Source organism: Dipodomys ordii, unplaced genomic scaffold, assembly GCF_000151885.1.
Source record: "Dipodomys ordii isolate 6190 unplaced genomic scaffold, Dord_2.0 Scaffold215, whole genome shotgun sequence".
NCBI classification, from domain to species: Eukaryota; Metazoa; Chordata; class Mammalia; order Rodentia; family Heteromyidae; genus Dipodomys; species Dipodomys ordii.
In genome coordinates, this window is record NW_012267431.1 from 36,806 (window position 1) to 45,920 (window position 9,115).

Sequence of the window (9,115 nt, forward strand, 5' to 3'; positions counted from 1 at the left end):
GAACACACATGTGTATGCCTGCACACGTGCACATGCGCGCACACACACACACACACACACACACACACACACACTACAATAGAGCTACTCAGGATTAGTTGAGTGCTAACCCTGGGTCGAGTAGTTTTTACTGCATTTCATAGAATGCTCACAATGACTTCTGAGCAGGCAGCCCTCTTAGAGATAAGGAGAGTAGACATTGGATTATGGTGGAAGTCTTCACAGGTGGTTTGTTGTAGATGTTAGTCAAACTCTGGTGTGAAGTCTCCCAGATACACCCTTCGTTTTTATACTCTAGCCTGATTAATCCTGGAGTTTGGTTAGAATTTGAATACTTGGGTAGAGACTTTGAAAAGGAAGCCCAGGATGGAAATGAACAGAAACATTGACAGACTTCATTGATTGCATCCCATCCAGCAGTCGGGAGGCCAAATGGCTAAAAGAGAAGTTTGTGTTCTGCCAACGACTAAATATTTGTGGACACCTAAATATCCTATGGCAGTCAGTGTGGGATATGCCCTTTTAGGAGAAAATGCAAAGCATGTACTACCTGATCAACAAGTCTTGCTCTCTCCCTCCCTCCTTCATCTTCCTTCAAGCTTTTCTTCTTTCCACCTTCTACATCTTCTATATTCTCTTCTATATTCATTGCCCCATTCTTTTCCTTCCTCACTCCTTTCCATTTTTGTTGCTAACTGCACCCCGAGGCAGGACAATGGGGGTACCAGAGCCTAAGAAATGAGAAAAACATAGAGACACAGAGAGAGAAGGAGATGCAGTGGGAAACAGGGAAACCAAGGTTCAGAGGCCCCTGGACCCAAAGTTCCCTCAAGCAAGCATATTTATTTAAGTTCATATGAAGAAGGTTACCATGCATATATACAGAAAATAAAGCATCTGTACTGTTACTACAATCAGAGACAAAACAGAGTTTATGAGAAATAATGACTCCCTTGTTGTTTTGTGAAGAAGATGGCAAGCCAGGCAAATTCCAAAAATATATTCCACTTTATCTAGTTTTCAAGGTCTAGCTCTCAACACTTCCAGCACTAAGGAAGGTTGCAACATTCTAAACTCTTAACCCTCTTCAGAGCTATCTGTTTTAACACATCCATGGCCAGTTCTCAGCATTCTAAGTGTTGCTGAGGGAGCATTCCAATCTCACAAACCTTTTCCAGATTTTCCAGCACAGCTTCAGAGTTCCCTATACTTTTTCTCATTCTTCTTTCCTCTTCCCCTTTCTGCTACCTTCTTCTTTCTTCTTCTTTCTATTAACTCCTTATTTTCCTCTTCTTCCTGCCTTCCTCTCTTTTTTCCTCTGCCTCTTCTTCTTTTCTTCCATCCCTCTTCCCAACACTTTCTCTCTTCCTTACCTTGAAGCCAGAGATTTCCACATGATAAGCTTGCGCTCTCCCTCGAAACTACACATCAGCTTCTTATACCATGTTTCAATTTTTATCTTTGTTCTAGTGCTGGGACTTGAACTCAGAACCCTAACACCTTCCTTTGTAGCTCAGGGGTAGTGTTCTGCCACTTTAGCCACAGCTCCACTTCTATATTTTTGCTGGTTAGTTGGAGATATGAGGCTCATGGACTTTCTAGCCTGGGTTGGCATTGGACAGAAATTCCTACATCTCTGGCTCCTGAGTAGCTAGGATTACAGGAGTGAGTAACCAATGCAGAATTTTTCATATTTGTGGTATTGGAGAAGGTGATTTCCCTTTCCTCGAAGTCTATGATCAAAGGTCATAGCTCATCTCATGTAAGGTATCTCTGAGTAGAGGAAACTTAGCCTCCCCTTATCGTGAATTTGGTTCCATCAAATATTTGGAAAACTGATCCTGAGCTTGTATTTAACTTACAAAGACTTCTTTTCTCTTTTGCTTTCCCACTACACTTTTCTGTCTTGTTAGCATTCATTTTTAAATACAAGTCTACTTACTAAGTTCTTAAATCAACATTGTATAAAAGATAAAAAAGTTCCATTCCCCTTTCTTTTCTCCTGGTTTTGGAAGGTTTCATTTTTGCATTCCCTGAATTACTCAGAAAACCAATGGTGTACTTATGGATACATTACAGTTATTTAAGCGTCCCAACATAGAAAATCTCACAAGATTATTGAAAAGTAGTGATTTGTCACACAAATAATTCTGATTTCCTAATTTAGACATTGTAATGAATACTTGTTAAACATTTGATATGATAATTTGTTGTTTAAAATAATAAAACTTAATATGTAGGATTTGGGTTGGTAGCTGAGACTTACAATCTTAGCTACTCGACAGGTCTTAGGATCACAGTTTGAACTAGCCCAGCAGGAAAGTCGGCCAGAATTTAGTGTCCTGTTAACCAGCAAAAGGCCAGCATGGAGTTGTGGCTTGATTTTTATAAAAAAAGCTCAGGGACAGCATCTCTGCCCTTAATTTAAACCTTGTAAGTACAACCCACATAAAAAAATCTAGAAGGGGCAGGCAGGAGACTGCAGGCACGAGACTCAGATCTCAGGAGACTGAGATCTGAGTATTGTGGTTGAAATCCAGCCTGGGCAGAAAAGCCATTGAGACTCTTACCTCCAATTAACCAGCAAAAACCCGGAAGTGGTGCTGTGGTTCAAGTGGTAGAGCACTAGCCTTGAGTTAAAGAGCTGAGGGACAGCACCCAGGCCTAGGTCCAGGGTTCAAGCCTCACAACAGACAAAAAAATCAAGAAGGGGAAAAGGATAGAGATGAAATTAGAGGAGTAAGGCCTGGATGTTATACCATGATGACAGCTGATGTGGAGAGGTAAAAGGAGGGCTGAGAACATGTGGAGCCAGCCAAAGAGACTAAGCCTCAAAGAAGTAGGAAAGTAGAGTGTAGAGTATAGAGAACTTGATGGAAGAAGCAGTGGTCAGAGAATTCCTAGATGGTGTGTCACTTCTTTCAAAATCACAAAGAACCAAGTTGGAGAGGGTATGTTGAAAAACATGGGTAATTCACAGAGAAAAAATACCACATGAACAAATACCCACCTATCAGCCACGTGTCTGTGGCGTACATTTGTAATCCTAGTTCCACAAGAGGCTGAGACCTTGAGAACAGAGGTTTAACTCCACAGAATGAGGCAGAAATGTCCACAAGACTCCATCTTTAATTAAACAGCAAAAAGGAGGACTTGGAGGTGTGACTTCAGAGGTAGAGACAAGTCATGAGTGATAAAGCAGAGAAAGTATGAAGCCCTGATTTCAAACTAGCTACCAGGTACTGCTGTACATCACAATACCAAAAACACCTAGGGACTTTGACAAGATTGAGAAGCCCCCTTTTGAAGTATACTGGTATGGACATATACTTCTGAGAGGAAAATGAAGAGGAATGCACATTAGCAGCTATGCAGGTTGTGCCAGCTGACTTGCTAAATTCTGCTGCTTCCTGTCCCTTAAAAGGTGGAATTCTCCTTCAGCTCCCTTGGTTCACAAGGAATTTCTTCCTCCCTGGACCCCAGGTCCGGGCCAGTCTATGATCAAAGGTCATAGCTCATCTCATGTAAGGTATCTCTGAGAAGAGGAAACTTAGCCTCCCCTTTTCGTGAATTTGGTTCCATCAAATATTTGGAAAACTGATCCTGGGCTTGTATTTAACCTACAAAGACTTCTTTTCTCTTTTGCTTTCCCACTACACTTTTCTGTCTTGTTAGCATTCATTTTTAAATACAAGTCTACTTACTAAGTTCTTAAATCAACATTGTATAAAAGATAAAAAGTTCCATTCCCCTTTCTTTCCTCCTGGTTTTGGAAGGTTTCATTTTTGCATTCCCATATCTGACCTCTGGTACAGGGACATGTATTGGTTTCTGATTCATCCTCTCACTGGTTCTTTTTGCAAATTTAAGCACATATACAATTATTCTCTAAGTTTCTGTGATGTTGGCACAGTGTTTCACTCTCATTTTAGTGTGTGTTGGCACTGGGTTTTGAACTCAGAGCCTTGAGCTCATACTTGTCACGTTTATTCAAGGCTGCCTTTCTACCCCTTCAACCACACCTCCTCTTTGAACTTCTTTCTGGTTAAATGGAAATGAGGCTCTCTCAGTCTTTGCTGGACAGGCTGCCTTCTATGTTCCAACCTCAGATTTCAGCCTCCTGTATAGGTAAAATTATTGTTGTGACCAACAGTTTTCAACCTCAAGCTTGGAGATGGAACCTAACAGCCCTACTTGCTCACTCACTATGCAGAGAATGATTTGAGTGTCTTTTGTGAACTTCATGCTTACATTAGTGGTATTGTTTCCATTTTTGATCTGTTCATTCATCGTCAATGCTTTGTGTATTTGACATCTGTAGGTGTTGTAACTTCCTGACTTAGATATATACTCCAAAGAGTTTTTAATACCTTGCTCCCTCTGCAGTGGTGGTAAAGAGTGTGCATACATGTTACTCAATCACACACATACTTGTAGGCTCTGGGAAGGCTGTTCTTTGATGGAAATATAGCAGAGGGTTCTCTTCTCTTCTCCCCAGCTCCTTGCCCAAAGTCAACATTCAACTAGACTGAGAAAATTCCACAGCTGCAGGCTGAACCACATTCACGGGAGAGGAACTTTCAGAGGAATAAAAGGTGAGTGCTGGTTTCCATCTTCTCTCTGGAAATGCCCTCTTGCTCAGCTTTTCCTTTGTATTTATTATGCCTAGAAGCCAAAGCACCTGGGCTTCAGGATAAACATAATTTTCAGTTTTTTTTTATCTTACTGTAACACTCATTGTTATTGTCACCTTTATAGAGGAGGATTCAAAGATAGATTGTGAACTATGAAGGCCTCTGGCTTCTCCAGCATAGGAGATCATCACCCCCTGTCTCAATCCCCATTGGTGTCTTACTGGACTTTGATGCCAAAACTCTAGATAATGATCAAGGGCCTCTCCTTGAGGCCTCATGGAAGTGGATGATGGGTGCAAGATTCATTCTGGCTCTACAACATCCTAGCCAAATTTATCCTAAGACATGTTGATTTCATTCTTTAATAGACTCTGCAGTGCCCCACATCAAATATGTGAGCCTGAACAAAGGAGGTGATTGACTAAGTTTCTGCCTCTTTTTCCTGGGATAGGAACTCAAGCAAGGGAAATAACAAAATGCTAAAATAAGGTTACAGGATGTACCATTGTAACAATGAGAGGTATAAGACACTATGTTGAAAACAAACTTTACAACTTTGGGGGGGGGAGGGAGAAGTTGTGGAGGGAAGGGATGGTAGGGAAAAAACAAAGGAGGAGGTAACAATGCTCAATAGGAAATGTACTCATTACCTTACTCATATAACAGTAACTCCTCTGTACAGTATTTTTACAATATGACCCAGCAATCCCACTTTTGGGAATTTACCCAAATGATCATAAACAAGACTATACTAAAGCTACCAGCATGACTATGTTTATTGCAGCATTATTTACCATAGCTAAGATATGGAACCAACCTAGAGGCCCCTCAGCAGATGAATGGATAAGAAAATGTGGTATATATACACAATGGAATTCTATGCCTCCATCAGAAAGAATGACATTGCCCCATTTGTTAGGAAATGGAAAGACTTGAAAAAAATTATATTAAGTGAAGTAAGCCAGTCCCAAAGAAACATAGGTCCCATGGTTTCCCTTATTTGCAATAACTAGTATATGTCTGAGACAAGCAGAAAAGGTCAGAGAAGTTGATGTTAGGTGAAATGAACCCCAAGATAAGTATTCAATGTTTTTTTTCTTTCATGCCATTGTTTCTAACATATTTATAGGATTATTTCTTTGTTGCTTTGTATGTCCCTCCCCCACGGTATAACCCGTTTTCACTGTATTTGATGTTGGTATAATTTGTGGAGGGGAAGGGAAAAAACAAATTGTTAAAATAGGGATACAGGTGCACCCATTGCAACATTGAGATGTACAAGTCGTTATGTCGAAAAAGGAACTTTACTACTTGGGTTGGGGGGGTGGGGGTTGGAGATAGGAAGGGATGGGAAGGGGGAAACAAAGGAAGAGGCAACAATGCTTGATAAGAAATATACTCATTATCTTGCTTGTGTAATTGTAACCCCTCTATACGGTATTTTCCCAATAAAATAATTATTTAAAAAAAGAGTCTCATGGACTTTCCTGCCCAGGCTGGCTTTGAAACATGATCCTCAGATCTCAGCCTCCTGAGTAGCTAGGATTACAGGTGTGAGCCACCAGTGCCTGGGTAATATATTGTTCTTTACCCTTTTAAGTATTTGTACTTTTACGTCATTTCTTGTCGACAGATATATGTCTATTTTTAAAGATATATTTTGCAGAATGACAACATGTGTTATGTTACATGGCATCTGTCTAGCCAGGTGCTAAAGAGAGGAAGTATTTTGTGAATAACTTCTCATTCATTTATTTTGACTGTTTATCCTAATTATTGTGCTTAGGTATAACTTTTTGTGGAGTGAGGTTTGAATCCAGACCTTCACTCTTGCTTGGCTGTTTCTATACCACTTGAACCACTCTTAACTGCTAAGCTTTTGCTGGTTACTTGGAAATTGAGTCTAGAGCACTTTTCTTCCTGTGCTTGCCTCAAACTGAGAGCCATCATGTCTCAGCCTCCTGAGTAGCTAAAATTACAGATGTGAGCACCTGGGAAATTCTAACATTTTCTTATATTTTGTTTTCTGTCTGTTTTTCTGTTTCTCTTTCCTGTTTTCCTTTCTTACATTACTATGAGGTGTTTTAATATTTTGATTGAATTAGTGTTTTGAATACACCTTTTATATTTTCAATAGACACTTTAGATATTAAAATACCTGAATAATTAATCATAGTTTACAGTTGTTAATACTTTTTATGTCTGCCATAGCACTGAAACACAGACTAGTCGCTATTCCTGAGCTTCTTTTGCTCAAGGCTCACACTCCACCTCTTGTGCCACAGCTCCACTTCCAGTTTTTCATGGTTATTGATAATGAATGTCACAGATCTCCGCCATCTGAATAGCTAGGATTAAAGACGTGTGTTACCAGCATCCAGCTTTGTTATCAAAATTGTTGATTGCTACAAATGGAGAGAACTTATTTTCAGCTAGGAAGGTTTTTATCCTCCTATTTGAGAATGTGTTTTGTTTTGGTGGTATTGAGATTTGAACTCCAAGCTTTGTGTTTAGTAGGGATTATTCTATTCCATCATCCACATATCCAGCTCTTAGAATATAAATTTCTCATGTATTTTTGTATAGATGGAACCCTTTATCATGTCATATTATGTCCTCATCAGTTCAGCATGATTTAAAATTGTGCAAGGAAAGGTGTGTGTATTATAGCCACCCTGATTTATACATATTTCTTGGTTTTTTCTTTCTAAAGTTCTAAGCCTCTTTCTAATACTGCTTTCTTTTTGTATGGAGAACTTCCTTTAGCTGGATATTACTGATACAACTTTAGTTAATTTTTTCTGAGAATGCCTTTATTTCCCACTTTTCTTTTTGTGAAAATACCATAGAGAGGGGTTACAATTACATGGGCAAGATAGTGAGTACATTTCTTATCAAGCATTGTTGCCTCCTCCTTTGTTTCCCCATACCATCCCTTCCCCTCTCCACCCCCAACCCCCCACCCTGCCTATTTTCCCTGAGCCTGGAATTCAGAGCTGATAGTTCTTTACTTTCACCATTTGAACAATGTACCCCTACCTTCTAGACTTTTCTGGATTCAGAGAAGAAATGTGATGCCTCTCTGTAGGTAATGTGAGCATTTCTCTCTAGCTGCTTTGAGGTGTTTTTTTCCTTTTAATTTTCATAAGTTGCTTATGGTATGTCTCATTAGGGATATTTTGGGGGTTTGCCTGTCTGGTTTTGTGGTTGTGATTCCAAGGACAATTTAGATTTAGCATCCTGGCAGTGTGTGTCTGGTTTGCTTCATTTGTCTCTTTCTCAGAATCCAGGGTGAAGCTGAGGAAAATTCCACACGGATGTATGTTTTTTAGGTCTGTATGCATGGTGATTTGGGAAGTTTCACAATGAGTCTGACTGGTGTTTTTTTTCCTAGGACTAACCATAGAAATTTGACAGAAAACCCCTCGGTGGTGTCTGGAGCTTGAGGCTTGAGAGCCAGAGTTGCTACAGAATTGTGACCTGGAGCATCTGAGGTTAATAATAACTCTTCACATCCACAATTAAAAATGGCCTCCAAGGAAAGTAGAATACCCAAAAGTAAGAAAAAGAACAGAAAACCTGAAAATGTTGAAGAAGAAGAGCTTGAAGAATTTGAAGTGGAGAAAGTAGTGGGCAAACGTATAGTAGCTGGCAAGGTAGAATATCTCCTGAAATGGAAGGGATATTCAGATGATGATAATACCTGGGAATCAGAAGAGCATTTAAATTGTCCAGACTTAATCGAGGCTTTTCTGAATTCTCAAGAAGCTACTAGTGAATCTGAAGGTAGCGTAACAACAGAGAATAGTGAAGCTAGTGATGATCCAACGGGGTTTTCTATGGGTCTAGAGCCTGAACGAATAATTGGTGCCACAAGAAGTAGTAAGGGATTGATGTTCCTCATGAAGTGGAAAGATTCGGATAAAGCTGATTTGGTGTTGGCAAAAGAGGCTAATGTTAAATGTCCTCAAATTGTAATTGAATTTTATGAACAGAGAATAGTTTGGGATCCTTCATCAGAAGGTGATGCTCAGTGAAAAATACATATATATGTGTACATATGTATATGTTTACACATATATATACAAATATAAACAAACTGTGAGTCTTGGTTCTTGTGTTAATGGTTTGAAACAATAACTACAATCTACTAAAATCAAATTTGATATGTTGGTTTTGAAAATAGTGTTAGTGACAGTTGAGATTTTTTGCATCAATTGTACTTGTTACTTTGAAGAAGTATAATAAAGACTTTCTGTAGTTGCTTCCTCTCGTTGGTGTATTTTATTCCTCTGCATTCAAAAACAGCAATTTTTTTAATTCTAGACAAACTTTTTCATTAACTTCAGTATTCAATGTCCACTCTGAATTTGTGTGTGTGTGTGTGTGTGTGTGTGTGTGTGCGCACACACACACATATATGAAAAATTCTTACATTGAAGTTCATATTTGGGGAGATTTTGCTTGTTTACAAGTGCTGG

At 39.3% G+C, this 9,115-nt stretch overlaps 1 pseudogene; it reads left to right on the forward strand.

The window, feature by feature from the left end:
• Positions 1-8,161: 8,161 nt before the first annotated feature.
• On the forward strand, positions 8,162-8,671 carry LOC106000280 (annotated as a pseudogene).
• The last annotated feature ends 444 nt before the right edge of the window (positions 8,672-9,115 follow it).